The sequence below is a fragment of the Daktulosphaira vitifoliae genome, unplaced genomic scaffold (genome assembly GCF_025091365.1).
Source record: "Daktulosphaira vitifoliae isolate Bord-2020 unplaced genomic scaffold, ASM2509136v1 Scaffold_1, whole genome shotgun sequence".
In the NCBI taxonomy this organism is placed as follows: Eukaryota; Metazoa; Arthropoda; class Insecta; order Hemiptera; family Phylloxeridae; genus Daktulosphaira; species Daktulosphaira vitifoliae.
Window position 1 is genome coordinate 86,481,738 of NW_026099572.1, and position 21,286 is coordinate 86,503,023.

Consider the following 21,286-nt stretch of genomic DNA (forward strand, 5'->3'; position numbering starts at 1 on the left):
TTAAAATTCTTGATTGTGTTAAAAAGACGAGTATTTATTTAAAGATTTTAAGAGGCATATATACACACCTCTACGGGTATTCTAATATACTCAAGTTTACATACAATGACATTCCAATTTATTTTCTGATTCGTTTTGACAATATATTTGTTTAGTGGTTCATGTGCAAACAATTCCCTTGGGCTTCAGAAAATAATTCAATAATAGAAGTCCAAAAAAATAAAAAAAAAATAACAAATTTTACATCAAGCTATTCAACTTAGATGAAAAATCAACTAAATAAACATTTAATACTTGTTAAATTATACACTTATCAAACAAGACAAAAAAAAATCGATTTGAATTATAATCATATTTTTACATTGTGTTTGATTTTTAACGAAAACTTTAATTCTTTTATAATTGTTTAGACATATAAAAAACACATTGACAAACGATAAAAATATAACTGTAATACTATTATTAGCCATAGTGATCGTTATTTTTCTAGTTAAAAATAATGATATAAATCTTATATCGTTTATAAATGAAATTTAGTTGACGTTGGCTTAAAACTTTGTTACCAACAAACAACCTTCATCTTGATACACAACTTTAACAAACAGTACTATAAACTAGATATTTTTCCTGATTACGCACATTTCATAACAGAGTATTGTAAACAATTTCATTTTAACTTCATAAATGAAAATTGTGTATAGCAAATTATAAAAATAGAAAAACGATTTAGTTAGGAATCGTATGACTTATAGTTATAGTGCATGAATTACTTATTACTCAAATTTCATTACACGAGATTAAATTTAATTAACAAGTTTGCCAGTATAAATATCATTATGATGTTCATTTTAATGCAAACTGATTATAAATGATACAACGATTGAAAACAAGTCAGCTTAATTACACTTCCCTAATTTTTGCTAGTATGAAAGGGCGAACATAAAAGATGAATAAGTTGAGCACAGAAAATTACAATAATTCTAATATTCAAATGTAACGAGACGTTAATACAGTTACTTATTATTTAAAATAAAATATATGTATCAACGCGTTGTGTTATAATAAATATCTATACTAATTATACAATCGTGAAGTCGTCGTTTAAAATTATTCGTTATATCTGCAGCGTCACTATTTGAGTGCTAAAAATTATTTTAATAAGTAATGAGACGTAACTGTAAAGCTTGGCCAGCTATCAAAGGCATTTAACTATGACGAATATCATTTAAACAAATTATTGACGTGCATTTTAAGCAAATTGATGTTAATTGCAATTTTTATACTATCTCAAAATAGTACTTAAGGTTAAAATCATTTCTAAAAATTGACTAAACGCCAAATAAACAGAACACAATACAATGACACAATTTCATAAAACGTAATTTTAACACGGGCAACAAAAAATTAATTAGGTGAAATAATTTTAAAGTATAAAGTTAATAAAAGAAATTATTAATACATCGGTTAAAAGAAAAATTGAGGATTGCTTGAAAATTCATAAAATACAATGATCTAAAAATCTTTAAATAGGATTTTATAGTCAAACAAAAGAATTATAAATATTCATAAAAGTAGGGAAATATGAACGAAATCAAAACAATTTTCGGTTTATAAAGGTATTTTTAAGTATGCCTATTCAACTATACCAGCCGATTTGTAGGATTTTCATTATATTAAAAATAATTTTTCCCGACAAATGTTTAGTAATATATAATTTATAGATGTATTACAAACATATAAAATCTATGCTTTTAAGAAGTTTATAGTTTTTTATGTATTCATTGATTACATTATACAAAAACCACGTATAGGTAAAAGAGACCAATACAAAATAAAAAAATTACTAACTATAGATAATTTTTTTCTTCTCTTATAGAATTTTTTTATAATAGATATTCTAAAAAAAGTTATAAATAAAAATCATTTTCGACGTTAGTACGTACTGCAAATGACAAAACACCTTAAGTTAACGCATTCAATTACTATCAAAATAAATATTATTATTTTTGGCTTATTTAGTTACATATTATTCTAGGTTTATCAATTATTAATCACTTTTTCGGTTAAACTGAATATCTTATAGGGACGTCAACATTATTTGTTTAAATTTGCAACATATATATTTTTATATTTGACTAAAAAAATATTAAAAATCGAGATTGTCTACAAGTCATATACTATCTCGATTTTGAATATTTTTTTTTGTTTAATTTTAGGAGTTATTTAAATGAGACCAAGGAACAATACTCTACCCTATTATATTTAAAGATAAATGCAATAAAAATTTGAACAAAGTTATTACATTACGGTACTTGTATTATGTCATGTAAACACGTACAGATTAGTTTTAGCTAAAGCTAATCTATACAGTAAATGTTTCACTTATTTATGTAGTAATCAGAACTTCATAATACACGACTCTTATAATTTTTAAAAATCAAAATTAAATGACATTATTAATTATTAGTTATATAAAAATTAGTATTCAGGCTCGTTAGAATTTAATGAACTAGTAGATCTTTCGATAAAATAAAAATAATACTTAATATAATTTATGTTTTAGTTTTTTTAGATAAATATTTTTTCCAATATATCAATCGTGAAGTATTTCTCAGGTTTATACCTTAGGGGTCTAAGTAAGTACCTCTAAGTCTCCGATTTCCATCTATACAGTTATTAATTACGTAAAGTATCTCAGAAACTTTAAATAATAAGAAAAAAATTGTTCTATCCCCTCTTTTTTCCTCTAAAAATTGTACCATCTTCTGTTTTTTAAGTGATAACATACGTGTTTAACTAACTTAAAAATAAAAAATTACTATTTGATAACTATAAACTATCTACTAATTCGTTATTATAAAAAATATAAGTATTTTTAAATACTGTTGGGATGAGAAAACCAGTTCAGAAATAAAAATAAATATTCAGACCCGCCCTTCTTTTCCATCATTTATTTTAAGTGTTAATTTTCTAAGAAATATTGATTCAAAAGTTTTTTCAATCAGTAATTTTTTTATTTATTAACTAGTTATACACATAAGTTTCCATTAAAAAAACTAAAATTAATACTACTTTAAGGAAAAAGGATAGGGGATAGAACTGTTTTTCGTGTTAATTACAACAGGTAGGATACATATAATTTCTTTAAAAAGGAAATCACATTTTATCTCATACTCTTAAATATATTGCGTAAGATATAGTTAGCATATCACTTTATGTATCTTATATTAATAGTGTCAATTACAATCAAATAAAAACTTTTTACTTAAACTAGTTTTTTAGACATACTATAGTAAATCGTAATCCACAATAAGTTAAAGCAATTTTTACTTCTTTTTGTTTTTAATTAGGAAAGTTTTAAGACGGATTTAAAAAACATTATTTACTTCATTTAATGTATACTTTAATACATTAACTTAATTTGATTATTTTCTAATTAAAACGTTAATTTTGGTTTCAATGTTTTTTTATTGCATACTAGTAAAAAAAATGTCAGTTCCTTAGACTGTAAGAGAATAGTATTGATTTATAAATGAATCATGGTGTTTAAAGAGAGATAAAATTAAATTTTTGTCCTCAGCTCATTATGTGTCTTAAAACAGATCAAGTTTATTGAACTTAAACTGTCAAGAGTCAAATAAAGGGAGTAACTTGAGAAATAATTTTAAGTAGGTTTGGAATTCTGTGAAAATGTAAAAGTCATTCGTCAAAAGTGAATGTTTTAAAGTTTTATAACGAACAAAAAAAATTAATTAATTCCTTTTGTTAAGGATAATCGATCCATTGAAATATCGCCAGTATTCAGGCTTCACAACAATAACATTAATTTTTCTGGTGAAACTGCATAATTGTTTTTAAGGTGAATTTTATTTTGCCATTTTAATAGGCTCCATATCACAGTAAATTATTATGATTAATTCGTTATTTCTACAATCAGAAATTATAATAAATATAATTCAGCTTTCAAATTACTCAACAAAGGAAATGCGTCAATTCATTAAATGTTTGAATATAATTGCTTATACATTAACTCTTCAGTTGATAATTTCATTGAAGTGTATGCGAAATTATATACAATCGTAATTTTCGCGAGCCAAGCTAAAGACGAATATATTGTGAAGGAAATAGCCCAAGAATTTTCTTTACGTTTAATTATTTCGCGACGAAAAAACTTCAAAGAACCAAAAAGTTAATGCCGTCCATTAGTAAAATTGTCGGTTGTTTTTGAAAGCCAATTGTAATCCTAAGGTGGTGGCAAAGATAAATTGCGTTTATGGAGGTTTTGTATAATACTGCTGGATATTAGCCAATAACAGAAGCATTGTTTTACCCAGGCCAAACGTATGCTTTCCAGAACTGTAAAGTTTTGTTATACAGCTCATAAGTCTCACGGCAACTATTATATTTACGAGAAACAAATGAATAATAATATCAACACGATTCGCTAGTTAAAAAAAATGACCAAAACTGAGTTTTATACGCAAAACATTTACAGCGACGTATACATTAGGACATATACACGGCACAAATAGTTTAACTAAAACCGAGAGGGTGCTAATGATGTTACAATAACGTTAGTGGTTTGCGTATCCTAAGTACATATCTGTCGTATCTCGGCATTAATGTTTCCCCGTTACAATTAAAAATAGGAATTTCTCGATGCGGAGGTAATAATACATTAGCGTAACATCTGTGCCGGTATAACATTTGTCTGCGTTTCAACTAAAAAGCATAACTCGCAGTAATCGAAGTTTTTGGTCTGAACCTTGTTTTCGAGTTCAATTTAAAACCACCGCCGTAACACAATCATAACTGTGCAAATGTGTCAATTAAAACTACACACTCGGTTCTCATTGGATGAATTTCTTAACGGATCAAGTTCTAGAAGTTTACAAACGTCAAACTTCATGATAGTTGAAAAGAAAATGATGAAAAACTACAAGTGAAATTTATTTAATATTTCAGAATTAAACGCAGAGAATAATATTTCATGACGTTATAAAAAAAACCTTAATATAGTTATGTATTACGGTATTACATATTATATAACTTTTATTGAGGATTAAAAATAATTTCTATTAAATTCAACCGAGGTGATATGAGTTAACATAATTTTATTTGCAGAAATAATTTGATGATAGCCGTTTTATCATTTAATTAAAAAACTTATACAATCGTTTACAGTTTAAAGTACTATAATTATTTTTCTAATAAAAATGTTAATAATTTTTAATTTACCGCAATCTTATTACAAGAAATTATTTCTGACCCATAGAACGCTATTATACAACTTAACATTATTACTAATTCTAGCACTATTATCAAATTATACTTTAAAATTTAGTTGTGATCAAACTATATTGAAATTTGAAAAGCTGCTCCTATGCCTAACAATAAGCAGTAAACGCAAAGGGTAAAGGCTACCACCGTGTGTACTGAGTCGAGAACATTGCAATTTCCAGAACCACAATTTGCGTTTACGTATACGTGATCTGAAATTTCGATAAACGCACTAATTTGGTTCAACTAGAACACTCATGGAAATAGGGCAAAGGTAAAATAAACTAAGGTTTTTTTTAAAAATCAATAACAAAAATACACTAGGGGAGAATATTGTATTTCAGTTTATTTAAATAACTCCTAAAATTATGCAAAAAAAAATATTAAAAATCGAGATTGTCTACAAGTCATATACTATCTCGATTTTGAATATTTTTTTTTGTTTAATTTTAGGAGTTATTTAAATGAGACCAAGGAACAATACTCTACCCTATTATATTTAAAGATAAATGCAATAAAAATTTGAACAAAGTTATTACATTACGGTACTTGTATTATGTCATGTAAACACGTACAGATTAGTTTTAGCTAAAGCTAATCTATACAGTAAATGTTTCACTTATTTATGTAGTAATCAGAACTTCATAATACACGACTCTTATAATTTTTAAAAATCAAAATTAAATGACATTATTAATTATTAGTTATATAAAAATTAGTATTCAGGCTCGTTAGAATTTAATGAACTAGTAGATCTTTCGATAAAATAAAAATAATACTTAATATAATTTATGTTTTAGTTTTTTTAAATAAATATTTTTTCCAATTTATCAATCATGAAGTATATTTTATGTTCATATCTAGGGGATATGTAAGCACTCCTAAGACTCCGATTTTCACCTATGCAGCTATTAATTACGTTTTAGAATCATCCCTTATAACTTATAGAGATATCCATTTATTTTTTAAATGAAATCATACATATTTAATTAGCTTCTAAAATAGAAAACGATGTAATTAGAAAATGACTGATCGATAACAACTTTTGGACTAGTATTTTGGAAATTATTCACATTTTTATACCTCAACTGGAAGGGTAGTAAGGGCAGAAATTTTTATTTGTTTAAATGACAACATATATACTTAACTAACTTATAAAATAGAAAATGATTTAAATAAGAAAACTACTTTTAATACTATACAAGTAATTAACATTTTTATACCTTGGTGGGAGAATGAATGAGGGCAAAAAATGTCTAGTGATAAAAATTCACACTGCATCTTGTCTATATTTTCAAATGTAATTCACTTCCGAAATACTGGTACAAAAGTTGTTATTATTGTATTAATAAAACAAAATGGTCAAATATAGTGTCTAATAATTATTATATAATAAAAAAACGTAATTAACATTGTTGACTTTAACAATAACCCTTTTGACTTGGGATGATTATTAAGGGGAACCTTTTTGCATTATTGTTTTAATTAGATTCCGGATTAAAGTAAATTCCTATGGGATATGTCATGCCCTCGTCAATCTGGCTAGTTGTTGGCAGAATCTCAATAGTTTAACTGGACCGTAGTTTAGTAAGTCTTATTTGAATCAAATTATTCATTACTACATTATATTATAATGTATTTTTTAATGATGATATAACACATAGTGTATTAATTCATTACTCTACAATTAAACTAAGTTATTAATGATAAATAGATGATATTATTTTTCAAAAATTACAACACATTAGTATCCGTAAAAATTGTCTACAGGGAAGAAATAAAAAATATCTTTGAATTAATTTTAATGAAGGTATAATTTAAGGTGTGCAATTATTATTATTTTTTATGTATATGTTAACGTTGTCTCTAAAAAGGAATGCTCGAGTCAGAGTGAGCGAGAAAACCTACAAGTTCAGACAACAAAATCGAACTTGGGTACCTTCGCACCAAACGTCGGTGAACGAGGCACAACGTGCTATGTACTGAGTTAAGTAGAGTGAAATTTGCTATTCAGTTCTAAATAATTTTTTATAGTCATGTCTTGATCAAATTAGTTTGTTGAATACATTTCCCTTGTTATATTGAAAACACTATAAACTGTTTCATTAATAAAAATTCTATTTTACGAGTTATATAAGCTATAAAAATCTTAATTTTTGTCTACTACATTTTTAATCCATGACACAAATTATATCATTATAAAATTATTAAAAAAAAAAAAACAAATAAAATTTTGATGCTTCTTTCACATTTTAAATAATAAATAAAAATTGTTGCTAACTTTTGATATTATATTTAGATGCCAGAGCGAAATTCCTTTCAGAAAATGATTTCAAATCATGCAATACATTTCTGATTCTTTGATTTACCTGGAAATAATAAATATTAAAAGTAAAAATGGAAATATTTTCTATCCGTGAAAATACAATACGACATTTCTTTGGCGGAGGTCGTTTGTTGCATTCCAATTCTACTGTTGCCAGAGGGTTAAGGGTATGTTAATGAAACACACTGTCAGAATTTCACCTTGTCAGAGACCTTCGGTATAACACGGCATGTCATCCATCATTATATATTATACAGAAATAGTTAGAGCCTAAGCTTTGCTATGTTTTGAGTGAGTTCTGAACAAAAGGAGGGCATAGAAGAGAACAAACATCTGCAATAGTAGTCATCAAAGTTTGACAGTCTATTGCGAATATACATTAAAGTATGTCACCATCAAATAATCACAGTCAACACAATACATTTTTAAGTTACTGTAGCAGGTTTATTCCAAATGCACATAGAATAATAAACATCGTAATCATTGTAGTCCTAACTTATGTGGAAAATTTATAACAGACTTAGTCTCTTTGAAAATACCGAAGATCTAAAGTTAACATTTAACTTCTATATATATAGCAGTTAAATGGTAACTTGTGGCATAAATCGAATTTCAAACTAAAACAATTGTGTTAATACACTTTTTGACATAAAATTACTGTATGAAATCAACTTCACATGGCGAGCATGCGAGATTTATATACAGAATGGAGCAGATCCAACTGACAACTAATAAAAACTTATGATCTACATTACATTTTATACTTTTTTTTTTTTTTAATCAATTTTTACAATATAGAACTATATTTCAAATATGTTTTATGGTATTTTGCGTAATTACAAGAAATATATAAAAAATTATTTTTTTTATTAAGATTTGAAGATATCCATTTTATAGAGAAAAATGTTGATACCAAAAACTCTTATTTTAATTCAGTAGTTACGTTTATACAGCATTTTGAAATATGTTAAATTTTGAATTTTTTTTTTCACAATTTTCCTATGGTGTCAAATGTTAGTCCATATTATGTAAAGTACAGAAATAAACACTTATTACGTTATTTACTGGTAACAGTACGCGATTTCTTTTCCATGGATGATAATAACGTTAAACGCGCTTTTTACAGAAATAATTATCTTTAATCTTTATTACAAAAGTTAGAAACATTATCATATGTTAACTACAAGTGGTCGATGGTTAGTCAAGTTAAAATTGATAACAATTATTAATTTGCGTGATTCTATCATTGATATCATATTATTAAAGGTATTCCTTATTAGGAGATTTGATAATAAATGCACTTATTCACCATTATTCACGTTTAAATTTATGAAACATAACCTATTCAATTAAAAATTCAACTTGTTTTAACTAAGATTTTTATAATTTTTTTTTAATAAACTTAATGTTACTACTAATTGTTTTTTTATGTCAATTACAAATGCTTATTTAAGTGTTAATAAAAAAATTAATATTTAAAATAATTTGTCTAATTGCGAAAAATAACATAAAATATATTTAAAATATAGTTCTATATTGTAAAAATTAATTAAAAAAAAAAAGTATAATATGTTATGTAGATCATAAGTTATAAGAGTTGTCAATTAGATCTGTTCTACTCTGTATATTATGATATATTCTTAATGAAATTGATCATATTATATAGATATTACACAACATTTTATTATGACCAATGGTCATTGACCATATAATAAATTTATGATTTCTAGAAATTACTAATACATTTAAATACAATAATATTTTGTGATCAAATTACTTAGGGTTATATGTAGACCGACTTAATCTTTTAATACATCTATACATATTTGTTTGATTAAAAAAAAGTCAACGAAGGATTTAATCAAGGTCTCTCGCAAAAAAAAGTAAAAAAATTAAAGATCCGTAACAATATTTTTTTTACCATTAGACACAGATGTACACCAACAACGTTTTTTTTTTTTCAAATAAGGACCACGAAACAAATAAATTTTTTAATTAAACGTATGATGTTGAAATTCGAAAGAAAATGAATATCTTTTAGATAAAACAATTCATTGTTATATTTATGTTAAGACGGCACTAATGTGATTTCCATTTATAAATAATAATATGATTATGTTAAAGGTAATATTGAAGAGAATTACTGATTATTTTAACATTTAAGACGAGCAAAGCATATTTCATGTAACATTAAGTCACATTGGTTTTTACACTTATCACGTATACACTAGTCAGTTCTTTTGATGACATTTTATAATAGCATTACCTCCACCATTTTTGCACGGATCGTATTACAACCTAATGAAAACTTCTAAAATGGAAACGAACGAATTTGATGGATGCGATAGGGGAGTCGAGTTTGATACGCGACAGACACAATGTGATCGATGCGACAGCGACCGTTAAAGACATTCAAACACAGTAATAAAATAGAAGAAAGTATACACGAACGATTCAATAATGGCAAAACCAAAGATGATGAAAACCTTTTTAAACTTTTCACCTACAGCGTAGTTGTCGTCAGGCGAAACATACAACAAGATCCCTGACATACATCTTATTTTATTTACAATTTATACTAATACTTAACACAAAGTATGCTATCTACTTAAAAGCTCCAAAAATATACATTTTTCTTTTTAAACCAAAGCAAATTTCAACATATATTTTCCTTAAGATGTGTTCTAACATTTTTACTCCGGTGATTACTTAAAAAACTTACGAAGGATAACAAAGTGTTGAAACGTGGCAAATGATTTATCATCACTATCGCCGTCGTCACCGATGGGATCGACGCGACTCACTTTTTACTATCACTTTACAAACGTCTATGTGAATTTGCCAAGACTGTGTTTATAAAACATTTTTATGGTATAAATAAAAAAATTAATAATTTTTTTTTTTAATTTCAAAGGATAGATTCAAAGTGACACTTTAAATAAATATTAATGGAATATTATAAATATAAGCACTATCACAAAGTCAAGCTAATTTTAAAATAATGGAAATAAATATTAACATATAAATATTGCTGCTGGTTGAGTATAGTTAGATGTAACAATTTCTACTATTACACACTCATGTAGGAGAATTTATACAGTAAAAAAACTTTGCAAAAGATAAATTATTTTTTGTCAGTCAAACGAAAAAGTATAGTCATAAATTGAAGTAGTGATCTATACACTCAAATAACTCGGTACAAAAAAGTAAAACAGTAAGAGAGCAAATATATGGTATTACAATAATTTATATATAAATAAAATTTCATACGTAGAACTTCTTGGACACGTTACACTAAATAAAGATTTCTTGAGCTGCTCTGTTGGTTATTTGTACATAATTATGTAGATACACTTCGACATAAAATTTAAAACATTTACAAATATAAAAACGTTTAAAATGATATTTAACTCGACATTTTATAACAACCTGTATATGATTCAACGAGTACATAATATAAATTATACAAAACATATTACAATAAATAAATATGTAAAGAAAGTATCTTATGAGAGAATAATGTAAATATACAAGATGGAAACAAAAATACATCACCAACACAGTAATTGAAGGGACCGAATAGTAGAATTAAAGACTACTAGAGAATGTGTACATGACGAGGAATCTGAGTGATAAGGGTCGCAAAAGGAAATAAAACCTGGATTACAATTTAGGGAAACTACACAATAAAAATATAGGTAAAGTTATACGCTTTAAGGCTGGTTTTAAGTGTAATACCAAAGAAAAACAATTTTGTAAACTAAAAAAACCTAAATGTTTTTTTTTTTATAAAATACGGTTTTAAATTAACTTAAATTGATTTCGTTTTAATTAAAAATCTTACTATAGAGTATACTACAAACAAATTTTAAAAATAAACTTTACTTAGAATATAATAAAACAAAATTGTAACAATCGAAATATAATAATATAATCTATATAACAAAATTAAAAGGTATTTTTATTCGTAAGCTACCGACCAACTATTAGATCAATTAATTTATATTAGTTATATTAAAAGTATTAATACAATTTATTTCTAATTTCGCACAGGTGAGTAACATACGTTTAAAAAAAAGCAGGGTACATTTTGGGGGCGTAAAATAAAAACATAACGAGAAAAATATTTTTTGTCTTTGAAAATGGAGCACCCCAATGTTCAAAACACTATTGGTGTCAATTATTTCCATTTAAGCTGATAAAAGTATTTTTAATTCGCTCATAAAGTTACCTTGAAGACGTAAATATTTCAAACCAATTGATAAAAATTTGGCTGATGATGTATTCGAAATAACTTAACATAATTTATAAATGCATATACATATGATCTACCTATGACCACGTTAAAGCCACCTAGACAATAGTAAATAAAATCTTGAAAAATATTTACAACTTATCGTAAAATCCCAAATGATGAATACATTATTTATGCATGCATTGAATAGCTATTTCAAAATACATTTTTTATAAAGTAAAATACTATGTACGGAATGTAAAAGCTGGTAAAGTTTTCTTCTGTAGTTTTATTCCCACGTCACCCATAAAGTTAAATAAAAAATCAAATGTTTATATAGTTTGTTTTTTTTTTTTAATTTACACGATCAAATCCTCTCTAAATAAAAAAAACTTTTAAATAACGTGAAAAAATAATGAGGAATTTCTTAAAACCAACATTTTGCTATAAGAATTTTTTTTTTTTTTTTGATAAATCAACTTTAATATAATCACAAAAATTTCATAAAAGAAGTAAAAAAAAAAAAGATCTTATAATGAAAATAAAAAAATATTACATAAAAATTAGTTTGAAAACAAATGCAATAATAATAATAAAGCCAAACATATGAAAAATAATGTTAACCAGAGCTAAAATCTCATTTATTGATTTTAAATACGTCAAAAGAATAAACTTGTCATGCCATGTAACATTGATAAAGATTATCGGATTTATTTACTTGGTAAGTTTAATTTACTAAAATTATGATATTGTAGAAGTTACAGTTAGAGCGACAAACTAATTCACTGTACGATTTTTCTTTCATTAAGTCGTCAATACGAATAAGCTTCAGTTGCATGTTATCAAAATTGTCATTCGCCCTGAGCGTCAATAGTTCGCCTCAGTTCACATGGTCCCCTTAGGTACAAATACTTCTCTTCCCGTCTCAGTTTGTATATAATGTGATTTATTACAGGCCGTCAGATTATCTGTAAACTGCACCAGATTATGTTTCGCCAGCGGCGGCGGCGAATTCAAAATCCGCAAATCGATTTACGTACATATATTTTATCTCTATTCCCTTCCTTTATTGATGTAACGTATAGTCGGTTACATATGTGCCTCCCCATAATTTATTTATCTCCGATTTGTTTCATTAAAGTGCAAAGTTACATTAAGAAGTGTAAATCAAGTACCATAAACACGAATAGCTAGTTCATTTACTTGGCTCCAAAACAATACACTTATTTTTAAAACCACTGAATAATTCAATTGATTTCAATAAATTTCTCTAAGAAAAAAAAAGATTAACTAGTATTTCATTTTTTGAAATGAAGTAACTAATTTATCATTAAATTATACTATTATAAAGTATGTCGGGAACCACAGTAGTGGAATTAATTTTTTTTTTTTTTATCAGTATTCATTAATAATTGACAGTGATTAAAATCACTGTCGTAAAAAGCTAGGTAGGTATTTAAAACAAATTAAAATAAAAAAAATCATATTTATCAAAAATTATAGGATTTTTAACTTAAAAGGCCGATTACTCACAAAAGACAAATCACCAAAACGTTTTACTGTTTGAAATCATAAATTATATTAAAGAGACTTTAATTTAAGATTATTTAAAATGATATAATTATGCCGTTACTATGATAAATATTCTAAACATTTTTTTTCTCTAATTACCTAGACCAGTAATATAATAAAAATTGATCACTTGTGGCTAATATTATTTAAAATTAAAAATATTAATTTAATATTAAAAGATATTTAACTATAAAATGACACAAAAAAATCGCAGATACGTATTTCAGAAATAATATTACCATTATAAGCCTTAATCACATACTGATACCAAAAAAAAAAAAATCTTTGTATATCCCTAGTGATCCTATAACTAATGATTTATAAATCACTTTTAATATCAACTAATCTATAAACCATACTATTAAAAGTTGCCATTTTGTGTTGCCAGCTGAACAGCTGGCAACATAAAATATTTATTAGGTATCTTTAAAACTAAATTAGAAAAAGGGGGAAATCGGGCATTTATAAAATACAATATGAAAGTTGTAACAAATGTTAGGTAGGACAAACAAAAAGAAATATAAGGGTCAGTTTTAAAGAACAATTAAGAAACATTAAAAATTAAGAAGCTTATAAATCTCTTGTGGCTGTAAATAATCACTCCATTAAAACCACAAAACTAATTAAAAACGTTAATATTAACAAAAAACTCAATATGAAAAGAGCAATAGAAATGTTTAAAAATAAAATTTTTTTATTAAATTGGATAATATTATTTGGATAAATACGATAATATTATTAAGTGATACCGTCACTAGGTGATAAGGTTACTAGGGGTTTTTTTAGGTTCGGGTATTAATATGTGTTGTGTTAAAATGGTAACATTGTTTCTGAAATGTATATACTCGATTTTTTAGTTATTATTTTGTAGCTTTTTGAATTAAAATTGTTTAGTTTTTAATTAATAGTTTTAATAAATTTAAAATTGATAAATTTAAATTTTAAACAGACTAGTAATCGTGTATACTAACAGAAAAAACATCACCTAGTAAAACCAATAGCTCGCTCCTCAGCTACCTATCGAAACTAAAAGCAAAAAACATTAAGGATTCAATAAAAAAACTATCATCTTACATTACCTTATGAAATAAATTAAGTTAAATGTTCAACATACTTCGTAGTATTGTTATATTATTGTATAAAAATAATCCTTAGCTTTCACGATTAAAATTTATATATTAAAGTCATTTACTCACCTGAAACAAAATAAAAATGAAATTAATTACTAACACTTTCAAACAACTTTTTAGCAAATAACTATGTTAAAAATATATTTTATTACAAGAAATTATTTTTCTGAAGAATTATGAAATTCAAAAAATTGATAACCATGTCAGTTTGATATAGATTAAACATTACCACGATAGTTATGAGTATACTCTAAACTCAAACCATGATTGATATATAAACAAAACCCAAATAATATAAAGTCGAGCTAATAATTAGGACATACTCAAAGATATTTAAAAAATATACAAACAAAGAAAATTAACTAGCTTAAATTCCTTTTTACAAAAAAAAATGTCATATTTAGTGCATACCTGAATATATGCAAGAAAGTTTTTAAAACAACTATTGTCACGCTACCACAATATAGAATATAAATGTATTTTTCATAAATCGCTTACATTTTACAATTACGCAATTTTCTACATCACTATCCAGAATTATTTCATTAAAGAGAATTGTATTTATAATAAATAAATTATTCATATACCACTATCGTAATGCGTTGTAAATTTAAATGTATCGTTCTTCTCTAAAATTAAACTAGACTCCAAACAAACTTTTAGCATTAAACAAAATAAAGAAACTTGAAGCTAAGTACATAAACTTTAATACCTATAAGACAGCATCAAAAATCTTTTTATCTTTTCGTCAATTTATCATAAAAAAATTTGATATTTTTTTTAGTTACATGTTGATTTATTAGCTACTAATTATGTTTTAGCATCAACCCTAAGAATTTATAGAGATGTCAATATTAATATTTTTAAATGGCAACATACAATGTTTAATAGATTAAAGGTTAGAAAGTTATCCAACTAAAAAAATACTCATCAATTACAACTTTCAAACTAGTATTTTGGAAGTTACTAATATTTTTAACTGTAGACTGGAATGGACGTGTGATTCTATTAATTTTATAACTTGTAATATCTCAGACTCACTCCTTCACCTGCCTAGGTATAAAAGTATTAATAACTTTTGAAATACTGGTGTATACGTTTTTATCAACCAGTCATTTCCTTATTTTAACCATTATCTAATAATAAGGCTAATTAATTATGCATGTTCCCATATCTTCTTCTTTTTCCTCGCTTTTATCCCAACTACTTAGGGTCGGCCACCCTTTTCCTAAACTTCTACTTGACACAATCTCCCATATCATCTACGCAAACATTAGCTGTCTTCATAAACATTCAATAACATCCATCCATTTTTTTTTTTTTTTTTGGTCTTCCTCTTACGCTAATAATTAATATGCTACACCTATACTTCCTCTTGCATATACGTTCTTTAACCTATCTTCTCAAGTCACTCCAGTCATCCATCTAAGCACTCTTATCTCTGCTACACTCATTCACTGCTCTACTTTCTTGTCAACCACACTTTATTCCAAGCCTATCATACAACTCATCATATTACTTAAAATTCGCCTTAATTACCGTACACTTGGCTTCTTTACACAAACGTTTATACTGCATCCAATCTTCCTTTTTTAATCTTTTGTCATACTTTGAAATTCTTTTTTACTCTTTATAATTTTCTGAACGTCCTTATCCCATTAGGTTTCCTTATTTACTGGATTTTACTCCTACTATCACCAACAATCTCTTTTACAATATTCTTTACACAACTCGTAAATCTATTCCACACATCATTTATGTTTCTCCTGACATTCTACACCGTTCTCTCTTTTACTGTCTTTAAAAACTCCTTTTCATTTTCCCCTTACAATTTCCACCATCGGATCCTCAATTCTCTTCCTGTGTTCTTCCTGTTTTTGTATAATACTCTTCCTACTACACCACAACTTCATTCTCATCATTCCATGTTGTGTCGTTACACCTTCACCTGGGATAACTTTACAATCTTTTACTCGTTTTACACTCTCTATTCCATATAAAATAATCAATCTGTAATCTATTGCTTCCACTCTTATAAGATATATAATGTTCTTCCCTCTTTCTAAAATAAATATTAACCACATCAAGATCAAACAATTATACGCAATCCATGATTCTTTTTCCAACTCATTCTTCCCACTAAAATCATATTTTCTACCTTATATCAGACGTGTCCATTCATATCACCGCATCCACATTACCAGATATTCCATGCATCATTTCATCCATTTCTCTTAAAAAACTTCTTTTTCCAATTCATCCCATTCTACTTATGGTGCATAGGCACTTACTACACTTTCAACACTTTTTCCTCGAAAATTAATTCCACGGCCTCTCTGAATAAGGGGCCGTGGAAGTATTCTTCCACGGGGACATGTTTCCATTAAGTTGATACCCTTATAAGGACAGCAGGTAGACCTAAAATATATTTAACTACTTATAAATCAAGAAATAAATATTACATAAATTAGCCAATAATAAGAATTCTCGAAATTATTGTTATTTTAGAAAAAAAATAGTGGTCAATGATTAATCAATCATCCTGCATACATCCTTTTTTTTTAACGCCTATAACTTCTTTTAATATTAGTAATTTATACCTATTAAAACGCAGCAATAAAAATTATAGCACTTAAGATTCAATTTCCTATGACATTAGTTTAATAATATTATTATTGATTACAAGTCAGTAGAATAATTTAACACCACAGAATGTTAAAGACTGACACTAATGTTTTAATGATCGCTATATTTTGATGCTGTACCACTAAGCAATTATATTTTAGAGTGTAATATTCCTTTGCCTTCTATTTGTAAACATCGTAATTAAAACGGGATTATGCTTTGAGCGAATTTATTTCGGATATGAAAATACACAAGTTCCCCGTGCACAGCTAATGACTAATGATAGTTAATTTCATATATTAACGCATTAAGTAGAAAAGCTTAACAGATATCAGCAAAAACAATCATATAAAGCTGCTGAAAGAAATTAAAGCAGTTTGTAAATATACATTTAGTACTGTAAAACTCGAAAATATCAACATAAAATTATAACTATTAAAGGTATTTAAAACTATTTTTAAATACACTTTGACTAAATTATAAGTAGCTATTGATAAAGGATATTACTAAAAAGAAAAACACTAAAACATACTTTTTTAGACTTCAAGCCCATGCTTTAGTTCGGTTTTATTTCGACTAAAAACTTATGATCCACGTAAAACCAGTAAAAAATTTTATAACTACTATTTAAAGTATGATGGCGGTCAAAGCTATAAAGAAAATTCCCGTGATAAATCGTCTATGTGAAAACGGTGCCAAGTCTCCCCACGAGAGCACTGATAAAACGACTCTTTGGTCCTTTAATACCGAGGTCAAAACGATAAATGGCCTTTAGTGACATAAACAATGCGTGTCACAACAAATGAGACACACCTTCTTACATTTACAAGAGATCCGGAGCTTTTGTAAGATACTTTTAGAGGAAGAGTTTTTAATGAGTTGTTAAAACAGAAACCGTTCTCATACAAATTCAAACACTTAATATAAAATTTATAATTTTTTTATCTTATAAATCACAAATAAGTTGTAAGTATTAATAAATGTTTAAAAAAACATACAACTCTTATTTTCAACGTATAGTTACCATTTATTAAAACTATTATTTAGATGATTAATTAAAATATTAAGTTATTTTATTTAATCTATAAAAGTTAATTGATAAGATATATAAAATAGACATTTACCTTTTATAGAATTAAAAATAACTAAAATTACAAAAGAAACAATTTAAAATTCTATTATTAATTTATAAAATCTTTGGATTGCCTAATATTTAACACATAAAATGTCTAATGATTTTAACAGAAAAAGAACAAATGTGTATAAAAATTTAGTCCACAATGTTTTATGCATTAAAAAAAAAGGTAAATGTTAAATCATGACTTGTTCGGTTGTCACGTTCGTGTTCCATATTGAATGTTCCACGTTAAGACTAAATAGCGTTTTGTCTTCATTTATAACCTGTCCAAAGTTTTTGTTCGTACCTACAGTTGACACTTAATACTATTTGTCACTAACAAAAACAACAATGTTCTTTAAAACATTACACCATAAATATCTTTTCAGTGATAAACATGCATTAAAAATCTCCAATGTGATACTCATTAAATATAATTATATTGAATATATGTAATTGATATTAAAGCAGCATTCAACAAATTACTTCATAAAAAATACATTATTGTTAAACATCTGTTCTTTAATCGATACAGAAATCAAACTACTGATTTACTCATGTAATTATAGTAATTTGAGAAAACATAAATATTTGCATTGTTAAAACTATTCGACTGGTCTGGTATGACGACCCAAGTACTTAAAACAAAAAACAAAAAAAGGTAAATTAATGAACTAATAACAAAATAATACATAATTTATTTATTTTCAAATATAATTGGGAATTTTTTATAATAAAAAATATGTATCGGTAAAGGATTGAGGAATTGGTATAATCTTCAAATATAATATACATAGATACAATATATATTTTTTTAATTTATTTTTTAAATTGTCTTGACGATTAAATAAACAAAAATCAATATAATTTATTCCTCCTCAATTAATTAAGAATTTTTAAATATAAAAATTTAAGTCAGACTAACAACCATTTATGTTGAATCTTTATTAATAAAAATAACAACTCCAAGTAAACTGACACATCAGACAAAACGAATAAAAGTTTTTTCTAGTTAAAAATTAAAACATCAATTTTTAACCAAACATCGTTAGCTAATGGAATGATTATTTTATTAGTAAAATATTTCTGACAAAGGATCACAAGGAAACCAACTTATTCTATGTAAAATATTTGTTATGAGGTAAGGATTCTCACTAAAAACTACGTGATACACAACATACCAAAATTATAAATATTATTTATTATATTATATATTACTAGTTTGTATACAGAGATAGATGATTTAACTAAAATTACCAACACTAACAAGTTTGGAAGCGAAGAAAGTACACATTTAATTAATTCAATTTGAAAAGGGAAAATAATGAAGAGAACATCTTAAAACACTAAAAAAAAAAAATTGAGTATAATTAAGTTTGAAAATGTACACATTCATTTCTAACTTACTAATTAAATAAAAATATTAATTTCTAGTCTTTATAAATATATATATTTATTTATTATTTCATGATAAAATCTATTTCATGAAATTTACATAATTTCTCCATAATTTGAATTGAACAGTATTGTATTAATGTAACATCTTCCACTACATAAAAGATTACTCAGAAATATTATATTGAAAATCTTTAATACTGTGTAGTGTACTATAATATATTTTGCCTGTGAATAATTTTAATAACGGATATTTACTTTATTTCTATGGTTAAAATTATTAAAAAATCTTCCAAAGAGTTATCGGAAAAGTACACTGCTATCTTAAATACACATGAAAACTCCTCGTTTATGTCTGTTTAAAAATAATAATTTCTAAAATTTCTAAATAAAAAAAAAATCATTCTTTGAGGATAACATAAAATCCATTGCAAAAAAAATATTTTGTACTTTAAAATTTAAAGAATTTTCAAAATGAAAATGATTTAAGTTTACTTTTAATACGTTTAAAGTAATTTTGATAATTTTATATAAATTTAAAAATTACAGTTAAAAGGTAAAATGAAAGGTAAAGGTAAAATGTTAATATGAAATATTTCACATTAGTAAGTTTCAAAATAATAGACTACATAAAATTTTATAAAATATTTTGATTGTTTGTTATATTATTAATCAAAAATATCACTTCAAATAATATATGTGTAAAGCAAGTTAACAATAACAGCCAAAATAAAAACACTAGGTTCGGTGAAAAAGAAAGCATTGAAGCTCTTAATTTAATTTTTTTTTTTATATAAAAAGGAAAACCAAATAAGGGCATAACATATTTATACAAATATTTGTAAACAACTACATTGGTTACATTGTAACATAAAAATTTATATTTAAAAAAAATGTATACTGATTGCTAAAAAGAACTAAGCTAAAAACTAAGCCTTCTTATATAATACATGTTCTCGTAAATTTTGATTTAATTTTTTTTACACAAAGAACTTTAAAAACATTGAAATTATTTGACGTTTTTCACTACATCAAAGTAAAAAATCAGTAACTGATTGTAAATAGAACACTTAATAATATAAACATTAATTAATAAAGGGAAAATAATACATAAACATTCATGATAAGATCAAAGCAACCAAACAAAAAAATAAAAATAAAGAAAAGCAAATAAAGTAAAAAGTATAAATGATATTTGGCAGTGATTAAAATCACTGTCATAAGAAATGCTTCAATACAAAACTGTAGATAGTGTTTAATTTTAAAAAATTTCTTAAGAAATATTCCAAAATTAAAATGAACTCCTATATCCTTATTTATTTCCTGATTTCAATTTTTGTGATATATAAGGGTAATATATGAATAAATATTTAATAAATCTAAGTTTATTTAATAAATTTGTTCGACTTCGACGGTCATTCACAGATAGAAGATAAATCGTCGGGAAAATTTGATTTTTTTAACTTATAGTACGTAACATAAGCTTTAATTTAACATATATTTAAAAGATGCATTAATTCCGGAACATTTCCAAAAATTAAGCTGAAATAGATCTACTTTTTATACGTGTGATTCAAGTTTTGAACACCCCATGTATAAAAGAAAAT

The 21,286-nt window shown here is 25.5% G+C and overlaps 1 protein-coding gene across 1 annotated transcript in view; it reads right to left on the bottom strand.

Moving 5' to 3' along the window:
• Window positions 1–21,286, bottom strand: part of LOC126895721 (neurobeachin) — a 154,682-nt gene that overhangs the window by 106,781 nt on the left and 26,615 nt on the right. The window lies entirely within an intron of this gene.